Genomic DNA, 16,146 nt, shown 5'->3' on the forward strand with positions numbered 1-16,146 from the left:
TTGTAGACCAGGCTGGCCTCGAACTCAGAAATCCGCCTGCCTCTGCCTCCCGAGTGCTGGGATTAAAGGCGTGCGCCACCACGCCCGGCGATGGGACACATTCTTAAATGTGTATCTCAACCGGTTGTGTGTGTGTTTGTTTGTTTCATTGTTTGTTTATAAATTGAGGAATTGAGCACTGGAACCGTGCACTCCTGACATGCAGAAGAAGGCAGAGACTTTCGGGATCTTTCCAGTCATGCATTTAGGAATTTACCTCATGAGTGTTCCAGTCTTGGCTTGGTAGCTGTCAACTTTCAAATTCTGCTAGAAAAATTCTCCTATGAGAAATTAATCTTGTCAGTTAATGTGCGAGTTAGACAGGGGCTGGGCGGTCATCTTCTGAGGATTGTCTGCCACGGTTGTCATGCTCACATGTGAACACACACCCACATGCATGTGCAAGTGCACATATAAGCACACACCCAGGAACATTAAGCTTAGGCCATAACAGAGATTACACTATATGGTAAATCTATCACCTCCAATTTTGCATTTCAAAGTCCCACCTAGAAGACAACCTTGCTCTTAATATATGTTGGGAACAAACACCAGATGTTCCTAATAATTAGTGTTATTTTTCTTCTTCTTACTGCTGGGTTCTGTGGTGTTCATTACATTATTTAAAATAAAACGTATGCAGGTTCATAAATATAAAGTGCTGTTCTCGCTTAGACCCCATAAGGTAATAAATATAAAGCAGTTGCTGCCTTCCCAAGTGTTCCGAGCGGAGCACAAACCTAAGCTTATGGCTAATTGATCACCCCCAACTGCAGTTCTTCCCAAAACTAAATGACACCAATTCATTTGAATGTTTGCCTTTTACTCCCCAGAATGAGCGTGGCTGGCATCGCTTCATGATTACATTCTGGGAAAGATCTTGCCTGTTAACCGCTAGAGAAGGAGGGATGATGCAGACGTAAGTGGGCATCAGGCTTCATGTCCTTTGTGAGAGGGGCACCATCAGGCCCGTAGAATGGTTCTGAGGAACAGATTCAAAAGTGGTCATGAGCTGGCCACTGATGAGAATGGTTTGTGAGGTAGTAATCAGGAGTGATCCACTTCAGCCCCAACACATTGCTCTCAACAAAAAAGTGTATTTCCACCATTTCTAGAATGTTTTAAGTGATTCGGGTCTTAACACATCTGGATACTTCACCATTGTATTGCCTTCCTGGTCCCCTCCCAGAGAGGAGAATATCATGAAACAATGAATCTTCTCACCAGATGGTAGTCTATTGTGCCATCTTTATATAGATATTCAGTGAGAGAAGCGGTGTGATTGACAGTGATTGATAGGATGCACAGATCTGGATTCAGTCAGATTTCCCATGTTGAGGCTCACAGCAGAAAGGGCAGACTTTAGCTCTGTGAGATGTGCACTGTCAAGATGTATCTGTATTTCCAAGTATTGTTCCTTCCTTAATTCATGGATATTGATTATATTATTAGTGAATCGATGAGTAAGTCAAGACTAGTATGACTGACTAAAAGCACAGACTTCCAGGTCTATGACGAGTGTGCCTGGGGTATCTGAATTCAGTGTCCCAATTAAATATGGCCTGTGACTGTGAGGTCTACTGTGTCTACGGGAACTGTGCCTTTGGCTTTTCCATTGTTCACGTGTGTGCAGTTACTCGTCTGTCGATCAATACTTTTGTAAAAGGCAGAAAGTCCCTGCCTCATCCTGTTTTGAGTTGTGAAAGGGGCTAATGAAGCAAAGACTATTGTTCTTTTTTTCTGCAAGGACTTAGCTAAGCACTCTATGCTGCAGAGTTAGTGCTGAGTCGCTGAGTCGCTCATTGCATGGCTTATTTTAAAACAGTCCAATAAAATCCATGTTATGTATTTTGTATAACGTCAAACCCGTGAAAATAATATAAATAGAAATATTCATTAATAAGTCATTTTTAATAAACACACTAATATAAATTATTTTGATGAGCATCACAACTAACAAAACCTCAAAGACCCATGTCCAGCCCTTGGAAGATGGGCACTGTCCCTGCTTGAACCTGAAATAAATGTTTATCTCGGACTTGCACTCACTTTTCAACTGGAAAGAGCAATGCACCCCAGTCGTACGGTTGAGAAACGTAACTGTTCTTTTTTTAAAGCTAATTTGTGGATCACTTCATAACAAATGAGTGTACAGATATGAACAGAACTTAACTCCCATTATTCTGAGTGTTCACATGAATGGTTGCTGTTATTATAAGAGACTAAAAGAGTAGCTTCATGTCTGATTTCACCACCAGGGATTAGAATGATGGTGGATGTTTGTAAGTTTAATAGTTAGGTGGCTGAAGCAGGAGGATTACTATGAGTTCTGGGCTAACCTTAACTATATAACAAGACCTTACCTCAAAGCTAATGTAATTTTTTTTTAATTTAAAAATTAAACAAATACAATGGTGGGATTAGCAGAGGTGCCTGAATAAAAGATGCTGTGGTGAACTCCTATGGAACTCTGAGGTCTTTGTTTTAAAAATGGCCTCCTGTGTCCAATAAAGAAATGGGCCTCGAGCTTGGGTATGTGGACCAGGGATGTTCATAGTACATGCTGATATAGACTGACATTCTTTTCAATGAGAAATTGTTAAGGTATGAGATATATAACTGCGTCAATATCGAACGAGTTCGGTGCAGGGCATCATGAAGCATAGAGTAGACTGTCATTGCCAATTCATAGAACATTGAGTCCCACTGAGGGTGTGTGTGTTTGGTTAGTAGTAGGATCACAAGTTCAGGGCCAACCTGAGCTACATAATCAATACTTGGTCTCTGCCCCTCCTTTCACTTAAAGGAAAACAACACATCCAGAATGTTTTGTCTTTATATTCAGGTTTCATTTTGTTTTCTATTTTTATGATTTACTTCTCTTTTTTTTTTTGATAAATGTGTGCTAATTATACATTCTGGAGTAATATACTGTAAATTCATTCATTTTCTTTCAAAATTAGTCAATTGGAAAAGGAACTCTTCTGCCTCTGTGATGAGACCCATAGACAGGCAAGCGCACTCTTCACTCTTGATCAGTCTTGTTTCCAAGTGATGAATCGAACTTGATTCATTTTATCTTTTCAAAGTCATAGTTAGACAAATGCCAAGGTGGCCTATTCTTGGGTCAACGAAAAAATTAGGAATTGTCATCATGAACATTTTAGAATTAAACGAATGCTGCTTAAAGTGATCCAAATAGCTCACTGTTTTAAAACTTGGCATTTGACACCATAGAATGAAGACTAGCAGACTGAATTACTCTCTGAGATGAGGAGTTTGCTATTGCCATTGCAGGTAAGATGTCTTATGACTCCATAATCATCAAAGAATCCTGTCAGTACTGATTTCTTTGCAGTGTTCATTGGATTATTTAAGTCTACAAACCAATGATACAAATGTAATATGAAACAATTGCTAGGAAGCTAATTGGCATATTTTACTCACAGCCCATTTTATTTTCGCACAGCAGTTTACTTAAAAAGTTTTCTACTCAATAATCTGAGCCTGCATGTCCAATATGGCTGCCACCATACACACATGGCTGCTTATATATAAAGTAATTACTGTGAAGTGAATTGTAAAATTCAATTTCTCAGTTGCAGTGCTCACATTGCAAGTTCTCAGTAGCTACCTGAGCCTTTGGGGCACTGTGGTAGTATCAGGTTTCTATTATTCTGCAAAGAGCTATTGGACAGCTCTTCACAGAGAAGGCTGCACACAGGAAGAGGGAAGAGAGACAGATGTGATGGCTTTGAGGCAGGCATGCGAATTGATCCATCCATGGTTCACTGAAGGCCTCTGGAATCAGAGAATCAGAGAGAGAACTCAGCAATGAGAAAAGAAAGAACCTGTAAGGAGACCTCAGTCCCAAGCACACTGATTGTTCCTGGCTAGGTCTTCTCACTTCATGAATATTTATCCTATTGCCCCCAGTGAGGCTATGAATGGGTCAATAAACAAAACTGTCTCTGAAAGAAAAAGACAGAGGTCAAAGGTGGCTCATGTGGATCACTGATGAGTACCCTGGGGTGTCTGAATGGAGGGCTTTGACTAAGCCCTGTCACTCAGAGGTCCATCGTGAAAAATCCCATTTATTATCTCTTTGGGATATGAGCTTAGTCTGGCTATCTATAATAACATGGGCAGTATTCTTGGGCTTCTGTGCACTAAAGCAGTGTATGAATCAACTAAGAACCCTATAAAGGAGCACTAACAAAATGGGTCATTGCTCTTTCAAATATGTGAGTAGTTATAATAAGAATCTTTACTAATGTATTTATGAAGCTTGACATTCTAGCAATGTATTGATCAAGGCTGATGCCATGGGGCAAGGAACATTTGGATAGATGTTTGTTCTTTTGACATGTTGTGTGTTTTTTAAAAGGAAGAGCAAAATATTTATTTAAGACGATTATTAACTAAATAAAATCTGAGTAGAAGAGGGCTTATACATGAATCCAGGCTGACAGCTCGCCCCAGATGAACAAGTAGGGCTTCTGTTTTACTTTCCTCTGTATTTCAATTCTGACCCTCACTTTAATTTAAATAATTAGAGACATGTGTTAATCCTTCCATGACTGAACATATAATGTAATCTGGAATTAATCTATTGTTCCATTTTTTGTGGAATCACAGTTGTAATGGCATTTTCATATATAGAAAAAGGACATTACTATCTCAATTAATCAAGCTAAGCTGCAGGACCTTTTATTATGAGAGAAGTGGACAGTTACAGTACCACCTGAATTGGAGAAACCTAATAAGTGGAGCACCTCACATTTTTCCTATATTTTTCTATTATTTATTTATTTAGACATAATACAATATTATAAATTTTTTGTTTTGTTCCTTGAAGTTGCAGGGTCAAAGAGTTACATATGCAAGCAAATATATATATTCACACATTGCATAGGCTCCTGCAGAGACACCTTGCCTAGGTCCAGTCGGAATATTTTACTCTTGACAGACCCATGAACCAGTCTTGGTGTTCATGCTTGTATCTAGTCTGCAGTTATTGGAAAGTCACTACTTATTGTAATCTCAGTGGCTTTGCCAGCGAGCTTATTCCTTAGTCCCATCAATTTTAGTTGAGCTATAATAATCTGAGTACTTTTGGCTATAAAAATCTGAGTTTAGACTTGAGCTTCCTATCTGACCATCTGTACCATGAACTATTAATTTTCATTTTTTTTTACTGCCTTGTCCTCGGAATGCATACACCAGTCCCCGTTGCTCTCAGCTTAGGAAGGAATGGGTGGTTATCTTTCTGAGTCTTTGTTGCTCATAACCACTGGCTTCCCAGTTCACTGTCAGTCTCTGTCCTAATATCAGAGGGGGGAAAAAAGAAGACATTCTTAATTTCTTAAACTTTATTAGAAAGGTGTTGCAAAAACCTCGTCACACTCTCAAATTAGACCCGAGACACGTACATTTCATGAGATGACAATACATAGCTATTACCACAGGTTTACAGACATCTTCACAGAGAGTTTCCAGAAGCTTCCACGAGTTTAAATCATCCAACTTTCATCACATGTGCTTATCCCTCAGAGCTACTGGTGGAGGTTGTTGTTAAACAGCGGGTCTTGCATGCAAGCTCTACAGTTATGCACAGTATTTCCATGACATCCCAAGCCATGTGAGTAATGTTCAAAATTATTCTGTTTGCTGATTGAGTGCATCCCAGCAAGGGATTGCATTATTCTGAAGAACAAAATAAAATTGTTCTTAGGCTGTTCTTATTCATAGACATTTTTATTATTTATAAATCGGTGTGTTAATCAACACACATGCGTATGTTACTAGAGAAGAAAACTGTAAATATGGACCAATGATGACCTTGTCTATATTATAAGTCACAGACGATGACAACATCCTGGATTCTGAGGTTCATACCGTAAGATGTCTCAAGTCCCCCTCTTGGACAGCTGGTAAAAGTTAGACATATGCAGTACATACTGTGCACAAGAGTCAGGCACTCCCATAATTTTTTTATATTGTGATCAATGAATCACAATATAAACATAAATACACTTGCAGATAAATTATTAGAGCAATCAACTAATTATGAAAATAAATATTTGACCCCAAATGCTACTAATTCATTTGGAAAATCTGAAAGTATGTTAAGAAATCATTGGCATAAAGATGTATATAACGTTTATCCAAATTGACATATTCAGTGTAATTAATGGCTTACCCCCTAGTGTGGGTCAAGGCCTTCATTTGAAATGTTATTTGATTTCTTAAGAAACTTTCATAGTAATTTGAATCTTAAGTAACAAGTAATGAAAAGAGAAATGTAGGAAGAATTGGAAAATATCAATTTTTTTTATTCTCTTTGCTGTTTTGTCCTACCTGGATGGATGCTGCCTAACACATTGTTTCCTGGCTAAGAGGTCCATGCTGCTGTATTCCCCTGTTTAACAAGTGTGGAAACTGATGTAAGTGGAGTCAAAGTCTTGGTTTGGGTGGCCATCGTAAGATGTTCCTGCTAAGGGAGGCATAGGCTCCAGTAAGGTCAACTCAACATGATCATAAATACCATGTTGAAGATTTCCAAAATTTAGAGAAATGATGGAGAGTCAGAGGGGCACAAGCTCTGTTGATGAACTTCAATACACTGGGATCTTGTGCAAGGATCTGTGATGAATTCTAATTGATCCATATAGTTGTTAATAAAAGGGGAAACTGTGAGAGAAGTTGAAGGACAGTGTTAGGTCAATGATGGCCACTGATGATGTATGAATCGTGATCATAGCTACAGGTCTGGTCGTCAGAGGTCCACACCCAAACACGTGTAGTATGGAGCTGTGATATAGATATTGGATGTAAATTAGTGTGTTAAAATCCTTAGGTTCATCTGTTTTCATTCTACTCGGACTTAGATTATACTAAATGAAAGAGGTCAAAGCATTCTCTAATTATTTAAATAACACCAAGTAGTACTACTAACAGTATAAATATCAAAGTTCAGAAATTCATTAGTAAAAAATGGCCAGAGTTAGAACCCCTTAGCTGAGAATTTTGTGTGCTGTTTTAAATGGCAGACGGCATTCTCATTTGGTGAAGAACCTGGTCTCCTGTTTATTTTCTAGAGAAGAATGTATCACAGCTTCATGTAACTCGAGGGTAAAATAAGAAAAGAACTACTACAAGGATCATAATTGCATAGAAACTAATTATGTATATAATCGTTTCTCCTTTTCATCTCAAGCTGCATTACCTATCCATTTCGATCATGGAGTCCATGGCTAACTTAGGATCTTGGGTGCACAGTAGGCTCTCTAAGTATAGTTCATGTTCTCGGGTTCTTACAGATTCTGCCTTCCTTAAGAATTACACCCACAATTAATGACAGATACAGTTTGTTCAGGGCATGCTTCATTAATATCTTTAAGATGAAAATTGGTCTGATGACACACCGAATCACCAATGTCCCCTTAGACAGCTCTAAAACATCCATTAGCTTTTATATGTATGATATAATCTGTTATTAATATTGTACAATATCTGTGCATGGACAAGTAGATAGTTAATTCAATCCACTATGACTCCAGAAAAGGCACGCCTTTTGCAATGGTGACTGCATCTATTTACTTAGACTATATATTTATACGGTGGCGTTTCCTTCAAGTTACAGGAACAAAGCATCCCATATGCAATCAGTCAGCTCCATTCTGTTTTCACCGGCCCCTGCTGAGATCTACACACTCACTTCTGGCTGAGAAGACACAGGTGGGTCCTTGGGACTTGGTGGTCAGTCAGCTGAGCTTAAGAGACAAGCTGCAGGCCAATGAAAGACCGCATCTCCTTAGAAACACATGAAGTTGACATCTGACCACACAAGCGCGCACACCACACACACACACACATACACTCACACGCACACACACACACACACACACACAGACACGCACATGCAGACACTCTCATACTTTGCACAGATTTTATTGTGAGGTAATGCAACATTCATGACTTAAATAATTTTTAAGTGACAGTTGATTTATCTTCCACCATCTTACTAAGACTTTAGAGTTCTGTCCAATATACATGCTCATGCTAAAAGTGGATTTAAGTAAGGCTTAAATGACTCTATAGAAAGTGCATTCATTTCATAACCTGTGTTTTCCCCCCAGAATGCACTCACAATGGCTGATGTATCTAATGTTTTCTATTGTGGACACAGGACACCCAGACTGAGGTTCGTGGATTTTTGAAATTTCCAATAATAAGATATTTGTGACTTAATTTTGAGTGGATGAACTTGATTTGTTGTGGTTATATTGTTCAGTTAGTATGTAATTAAATATATAAATAAATGAAAAAGGGGTTGGCCAACTATCAATGTATAGAGCACATTGATAGCAAGGTTGTTTACATAACTTACACTTTCGGTCCTTAAATACCATATGGATTGAGCATGTTTTATCTCTCCTTCTGAGATCATTAAATGGGTCATTAAATATAGGGACTATAAGCAACTGTCAATATTGATTAGGGTAGTTCAATGTTAACATTGTTGATTTTTGAAGCTTTATTATAAACTTGGAAGGAAAGGCGCCACACACTGAAATTAAGGAAACCCAAAGACTTATTTTGATAATAGAAAATTCATAGCGATTATCACAGGTTCATATGTTATCACATTGTTATGCAAAACTTATTCTTGTGAGGTCTCAAAGGCAGTTATCCTCTCTATTCATCCCACAGAACCAATGGCTCCGGTCTGATTTAAACATGGGTCCGTGCTCACACACTCAATACCTACCCTCTGTGCTCACAAGTCCTGTGTGAGTAATACTCCAAATTATTCTGTCTTGTTTTGCTCAATGGTATCCTCTATCTTATTATAGAGTATACCATGTATTGAGACAAGAATGCCAGTCATTCTGAGAAACAAAATGCAACCATTGATTGTCATTTTAATTAGTGACAAATAGTTGTGTCGATCATCAAACATGCTTGTATAATTGGATGAGAAGAGGTGTAACACGGGCCAATGATGACGAGGTTTCGGGATTATAAGTCACGGACGGACGATGACTACGTCACTAGAGGTCTGAGGTCCACAGCAGAAGGTGCCTCATGTGACCCTCTCATGAAGGGGTTGCAAGTCAGGCATGTGCACACAGTAGATATTAGCCATGCACTCTCACCATTTCATAGTAGATCACAGAATCAAGATTCAAATCTCCATGCACTGAAAAGGATTTAAGGCATTGATCAATACTGAATATAAATATTTGACCATCAATGATATTTACGCACACACTGAAAAATCTAGTCAGAATGACTTACACAAAGGTTTATATAACCTTTATCCAAGGTTATTTATATAGTAAAATTCTTAAGTCTTTATGATGGTCAAGGCCTTAATTTTAAAAATTATCAATTTTTTTCTTTTGAATTTTTTTAAGAAAATTATCATGACAATTTGTCTCTTAAATGAAAGGAGAAATGTAAAACTAAATGGACAAATATCAATCTTCTTATTATCTTTGCTGTCCTGTCCTCCCTGGATGGGTGCTGACACATTTCTTGCCTGCTGGTCCGTGGTTGCACTCTCACCATGTGGATGGAGCTCGGCAACTGAAGTAAGTGAAGCCAAAGATCTGCTCTTCATTTGAGTGGCTTTAATAAGACACCCCTGTTGTGGTAAAGCCATGCATAGGCTCCTTTCAGTCCTATTCAGACTGTGTGCTCAACTGAACATGACCGTGACCACTGGATTAAGGATAGCCAAAATTAAGACAGAGAGGCAGGGTGGCACAAGATCTGTTAGTTATTCAACAAACGAGGATATTGTGCTAGGAATTTGTGAGGAAGACTTTACAAGTGAGATGAATAATTAGGCAATCCATCACAACTATAGGTCTGGGAGTCTCAGGTCCACACGTGAACACAGGTACAGTTACAGCAGTGAGCTAGATATCAGAAGTGGTTTAATATGTCTTCTTGATCTTTATATTCATGAGTTTTCATTTTATTTTTATAAGGTAGCTAAAATATAACAAACAAAATAGGACATTGCAATCTCAAATTACAAACAATACACACATCCAAATTTGTAAGTCCATTTTAAATATGTAGACGAGATCTGTGTCCAGTGATCGATTTCTTACATTGGCAGACCAGTTCTCATATATTTCTTCCCCAGAAAAGAGTACCATGCATTATGTTTGGGAAAAATACCCACAAAACAACATAATTATCATTGGAACAAATATAGTCATGTGCCTAATGTATTTCGTTTACATCTTTATGTGATATCTCAAGCTGTCTTACCTTTCCTACCTAGTCATGACACCTGACTAGCCTTGGGTCTTGAGAGCACATTAGGCTGTGTAAATACAGTTCATGTTCTTGTCTTACTATGAACACTTCTCCTTATTGACAAATGAACTCCTAATAACTCAAGGATGACACACATGTTTAATGACAGATGTAGCAAGTAACAGATTTTATTAATATTCATAAAAATTGGATAGATATGATGACACATGAAATAGGCAAAGATCCTTTAGATATCTCTAAAGCATATTTCAGAATACCAATTAAAAGCTTTTATAAATCATGTTTATCTAATTAGTATAAAATAAGAAGCATCTCTAAAAATAATATAAAGATTAATGAAAATTTGTAGGGCTTATGTTGGATAAATGATAACCCCATATGAATCAAGGACCATGACTCCTTGGCTGCTCTTACAACTTAAAGCCTGTGGTTCATGCTTGGCATTCTGGTTATAGATGCCAGATATATGTTTGTGTTAGTTAATTTTACTATATTCCATACCTGAAGTCTGCTGAAGGAGTTATTGATGAAATAACCCCAAAGTAAATCCAGTGTTTTTATTTGTTGACAGGAAAATAAATACGTGACAAATTCTATAAATATGCACAAAATAACCTCACTTAGAGGATCTATTGATGTGATTGGTACCATGTTGAACTGTAAGCTGGGAGAAGGAAGTTTGGTCAAATCTTAGAGCCTGTCCATCATCAAATAAAGTTCAGGAGGAAACCAGGGGATAAATATGGAGGCATTTACTGAAGCAAAGATCACAGAGGAACATTTCTTGTTCTTCATAATTTTCATAGCTTGTTTTTTATAGCTCCAAAGAGTATTTAACACACACGAGATCCTAGCAAGTACTTATATCTTAGGTGCATCCCAAAATATATCCAAATATTCCAAAATATATCCAAAAATTCATTGTTGTTAATGTTTTCTGGTTTCAAGGTTCATGTGTTCAGAATATAAGGATCAATTCTTATGTCATTAATGGATGTACACTGAAATATATCTGTGCATTTAGAAATTAATGATTACTGTGGGTGGATGATGGCTCCTGGTCTGGATATCAAAGTCCCTATCATAAACTATCTCATCCATAACCCTGATACTAGTGGCAGATTCTAGGAATAGTCTTCTTTTATAATTAGACAAAAACATTAACAGAAGTAAATTTGTAAGTCACTTTCTAACAACAAACTACTCCAGAGACTAGAGAGATAGCTCAGTAGATAAAAGAAGTTACTGGTTTTGCATAAGACCCACTTTGGGTTGAATCACCCATATGACAGCCTGTAACTCTAGTTCTTGTGAATCCGTTAACATCATCTGGTCTCTGTACCACATACATGTGTCACAAATACAAAATGCAGATTAAAAAAAAATCCTTAAATAGATAAAATAAAAATAAAGTAAATATCTGAGAAAATAATTCCACATGAGTTATTATAATTAATTATACTATCATTATATTAAAAAATACAGTAATTTATGAAAACAGGATGACTGAGGAGTACACAGGAAAGAAAACTGTAAGAACCTTCTTAGTATGGTCAGAACTATATGTCTAGTTTTTTACATCATAATAGAACATATAATAGTGTCATCCATATAGATGTTTGAGAAGAAGAGGTGTGAGGCAAGAACACAGATCACGTGAACAAAGGGACAAAATAGTAATTTTCCTTTGTTGCTCTCTTCTGTTTTGTACTCTCAGAATGCATTCTGCCACCGAGATGATTTACACAGCCTAGCGTGATCAGGAGCCCCCTAATAAGCTGCTCCCGATTGTAATATAGACACAGTGTAAGTACAGTCCATATTCTGATGTCTCTTCATGTTGCATTTAAAGGCCACTTACTGTATTGATACGGGCAATATCTGTTTTAGGAAGGACAGTCAAGGAAAGGCTGTATATGGCATGTGTTTGACGCACAAGGTTTAATAAAGTTGTTTCAAATTAAGGATATGTATTGAAAAGAGCTTCATAGCTCAAAAAGCAACTGAGGAACTCTGAAGTTTACTGCAAGATCTTATCTTTAGGGTTTTTGTTTTTGTTTTTGTTTTTTTGTGAATCACAATGATCTTAGTAGTACGTGTAATCACTTGCACACTAAAGCTGCCTACGTGCGTAGGGCAGCAGAGACTGATGCTGGATCAATGATGACTGTGGGTGCTGTATGAGTCGTGGATGATGACTACGCGTCTGAGAGTCTGAGGTTCACATCGTAATATATGTAGAACATCCTATGATCTTAGTGACAGGTGTTAAGAGTAGATGAAATGGTGATACATTTGGAAATCATTTCTAATAAGACATAATTCCATAGCAATAATGTTAAGCACATATACTAAATAGTGTTTCATTCAGATATGATAACTGGGGGTTCCCCATGAGTGATCTAAAGTCGTTAGCAAAGTTCTTGCTCACCTCAGAGCCATGGCCATATGATCTGTAATGAAGAGATAGTAATAGAATAATAATGAAGGCTTCATGAGGGATAAGATGGAGAATGATCCAGAGAAGCAGACGGAATGCATAGTTACGTAAACAGAAGCTTAACATTTTTATAATTTCTCTGCTTTCCGCTCTCAGAATGTACGCCTGCAGGCGGACTCCCACCTTCCTCGTTACTCTTGAGGTTTGAGATTCCCTGTTTGTGTCTGCAGGATTCAGATAGTGTGAGTATAGTCTGTGTTCCTGTGTCGAAATTCTTCTTTTACTTTCATAAAAACAGGGTAGGAAAGCTTTCTGGGGCTGGTGAGATGGCTCAGAGGTTGAGAGCACTGGCTGTTCTCCCTGATGTCCTGAGCTCAATTCCCAGCAACCCATGGTGGCTCACAACCATCTGTAAGGGCTCTGATACACTCTTCTGGTGTGTCTGATGACAGCAACAGTGTACTCCTGTTCCTAAAATAAATAAATAATTCTTTTAAATACATTATTATCTCTGAAGATCAGATGTAGCCATAGGCCTATAAGATGTATATGAAGCACAATGTTTAATAAAATTTTACCAAATTAAGATTGTGCAACAATAGAGCTAGGCATCAGTGCAGAAGATCCTGTAGAGGTTTAAGTAGACTCACGGATCTTGTCGTTAGGGCTTGTCTTTAGTGGACAATAGTACTAGTCGCAATAGTAGTAGTCATCAATGGCTCAATAATTTTCCATAGATTAGTAGGGAACAGGAGTACTGATGTTGGATCAATGATGAATGTCTGTGAGCATTCTTAGAGTCATGAATCATGACGACAAATTTAATTCTGAGATCAACATCATAAAGTATCCAGTGACAGCGATAAGAAGTAGTCTTTTATAAGTCGGTAAATGTAAATAAAAATTGACTAGGAAGTCATTTTCAATCAAAAAGCAGCTCACAAGATGACTACACATATGTATGTATGTATATATGTAAGAAGAAAGTGTGACAGAATAAGGACCATGTAGGTGAGGGATAAGATGAAATGAGCAGAAGCAGGCAGAATACATAGATGAGCGAACGGAACATCAATCTCTTTATAACCTCTTCTGTCTATACTTCAAGAATGGATATCCTACAAGCCGACTTCGTAGAGTCTCCCTTGAAAGTGGACCTCGTGATCTAGCCTTTATGTCCGTGGATAGACACTGTGTGAGTATCATCAGTGTTTGTGCCGTTGTTTATCGTACTTACAGATGGCCCTATAAGCTAGAAGAGAAATCTTGAGAAAATGGCTATTGTGTGTAGTACACTGTTAATTTTCCCAAACTTAGCAACAAATTAATTTTGCCAAATTTAGTGCATATAAATAAATACTCAGTTTGACAAAAGGTCCTTTAGAGGTCTAAGTTTCACTCAAGGATCTTGTTGTTAGAGGTTTGTGGGTCATAATTATCTCCGTAGTGTCTTTAATTACTCAAAAAAAAAAACCCACATAGAAATTAATAGAAAAGAGGAGGGTGGATGTTGGATCAATGATGACCAGTGGTAGCCGTATGATTCATGGATCATGACTACAGATCTGGGAGTCTGAGTTCCACATCTCAATAGTTAGCATCATCCCCCAAGCACTGGTACAGTTATGAGTGCTAGTCTATTTGGATAATTAGTTTAAAACATAAATATAAATTTGTAGCATATTCTCCACTTAAGATGTTACTTCTTAGGGAGGGTTTTAAGGATATCCTCAGTCATGGTCTTGGTAGGGTCAGTGGCATGCTTTCTTTTTAAAAAGAGCACACTGTAGCATATTGTATCCAGAGAGGAGTAATTAAAGAGTGGGGTAATTTACAGTAGGCACAAAGTGAATATCAGTCTTTTTATTTTCTCTTCTGCTTTGTATTTAGAATGGATTCCCCCAAGCTGATGTATATATACACTTCCTCGGTTTCGAGATTCCTGCTCTGGTGGTTGTAGTCATAAGATATACATAGTTGTGTAGTCATTGCTCACATCTTGGTTGTGGGCACACACACTAGTGTTGAATTACCACCTTGTCCAAGTGGTAAGTAAGCACCTGACTCAGATGGTATGTTTAATGAGATTTTAGCCATGTAGGAGAAAAGAGCCTGTGGCTCTTGGTCATATACTCAGCTTGATGTTTTTGTGATTCATGATCACTTGATAACGATATAGATATTAATAGAGATAGAGGGGTCTGATGTTGGATCTGTGATGACAAAGGGTGGCGTATGAGTTGTGGATCATGAGTACATGTCTGGAAGTCTGAGATTCACATCATGAAAGATCTAATATATCTTTATGACCTTAGGGACAGATGTTAGGAGCAACCTATTTTTATAAGTAGATAAAGTATAAACACAGTAAATAGTTTCTTCCAGTCAACACATCCTTCTACAGCAAGAGTCCTACTAATACAAACCAAACAGAGTCACACATTCATACTTGCTGACATTGGGTGACACATCAACTAAAATGAATGGCAATAATTTTGCCATGGTTAGAGCCTGGTTCCGTGTTTTCTCAAAAATGATACATAATAGTGTATTGTATACTTATATGAGTGATAAAGAAAAAAAAGCAAACAGGGAGAAAGCACTGGATAAGGAAACAGAACATCCATACTTTTATAGCCTCTTCTGATATGTTCTCTCAGAATGTATTCTCAGCCTAATTCATGTGTCGCTGGTCGGGAGTTTTCCGGCCTGCATTCCAAATCTTCCGAATATAGCCGATATCCAATTCTCATTTGAGTTATATCTAAAGACAGTTTAATTTATTGATAAAACCCTGGTTGATAATCTGGAAGATCAACCTTGTTCAAATAGTAACCATGGCATCTGTGTGAAATAAAAATTTTAACAATATTTTACCAAATTAAGAATGTGTAAAAACTGCTTATTCTATAAAGGTATGAAGTTCCCTAAGAATTTTGTTCTTGGATTTTTGTGAATCATAATTATTTCAATAGTGCTGGAAATATATTGCTTGATAAACATTTATTAATTAATAGAGGACGGTTGATTTTTGATTTATAATGGCCAGTGTTTGTAGAATTCTGAGTCCGCAGCATAACATGTAGCTTATACACATGATCATGGCAGCAGACTTGTATGATCTTACCTCTCTACTAATTAAGGACTAATTCCGCAGCAAGAGTCATCCTAATATATACCAAACCAAAGTCACATTTATTTGATAGCATTATTCAGAACACCATATAAACAATAATGTTCTTTGTGTAACAGAACCATGGCCAAATATTTTGCCCAGAACTTGTACAAGTACAAAGCAGACTTAGCTGAGAGCTAAGGAAAAAGACGCTAAATACACAGACAGAACTCATGGGTGAGTAAACACAATT

At 37.5% G+C, this 16,146-nt stretch overlaps 1 long non-coding RNA gene and 6 other non-coding genes across 27 annotated transcripts in view; all 7 read left to right on the forward strand.

Annotated features, from left to right (window-relative positions):
• The window catches only part of LOC110306980, a 63,414-nt gene that overhangs the window by 43,021 nt on the left and 4,247 nt on the right, over nt 1-16,146 (forward strand). For 14 of the 21 annotated variants that reach the window (XR_003838371.1, XR_003838373.1, XR_002379340.2 and 11 more), the window contains 11 exons: nt 873-958; nt 3,277-3,336; nt 5,593-5,680; nt 6,439-6,485; nt 7,679-7,779; nt 8,181-8,245; nt 8,755-9,638; nt 12,056-12,144; nt 12,935-13,020; nt 13,887-13,973; nt 14,669-14,826. This is a non-coding gene — a long non-coding RNA (uncharacterized LOC110306980). Of the gene's footprint in view, nt 1-872; nt 959-3,276; nt 3,337-5,592; nt 5,681-6,438; nt 6,486-7,678; nt 7,780-8,180; nt 8,246-8,754; nt 9,639-12,055; nt 12,145-12,934; nt 13,021-13,886; nt 13,974-14,668; nt 14,827-16,030; nt 16,131-16,146 lie in introns of all 21 variants that reach the window. The other 7 variants (XR_003838382.1, XR_002379341.2, XR_003838379.1 and 4 more) reach the window with 5 other exon arrangements.
• On the forward strand, nt 4,047-4,118 carry LOC115032834. The gene has a single exon (XR_003838494.1). It is a non-coding gene; the product is annotated as a small nucleolar RNA SNORD113/SNORD114 family (small nucleolar RNA).
• Nucleotides 5,866-5,935, forward strand: LOC115032831. The gene has a single exon (XR_003838491.1). It is a non-coding gene; the product is annotated as a small nucleolar RNA SNORD113/SNORD114 family (small nucleolar RNA).
• LOC115032821 lies at nt 12,492-12,563 on the forward strand. The gene has a single exon (XR_003838484.1). It is a non-coding gene; the product is annotated as a small nucleolar RNA SNORD113/SNORD114 family (small nucleolar RNA).
• On the forward strand, nt 13,543-13,616 carry LOC115032833. Its single transcript, XR_003838493.1, has one exon. It is a non-coding gene; the product is annotated as a small nucleolar RNA SNORD113/SNORD114 family (small nucleolar RNA).
• Nucleotides 14,290-14,362, forward strand: LOC115032819. Its single transcript, XR_003838482.1, has one exon. It is a non-coding gene; the product is annotated as a small nucleolar RNA SNORD113/SNORD114 family (small nucleolar RNA).
• Nucleotides 14,987-15,058, forward strand: LOC115032820. The gene has a single exon (XR_003838483.1). It is a non-coding gene; the product is annotated as a small nucleolar RNA SNORD113/SNORD114 family (small nucleolar RNA).

This window comes from Mus caroli, chromosome 12, assembly GCF_900094665.2.
Source record: "Mus caroli chromosome 12, CAROLI_EIJ_v1.1, whole genome shotgun sequence".
NCBI lineage: Eukaryota > Metazoa > Chordata > Mammalia > Rodentia > Muridae > Mus > Mus caroli.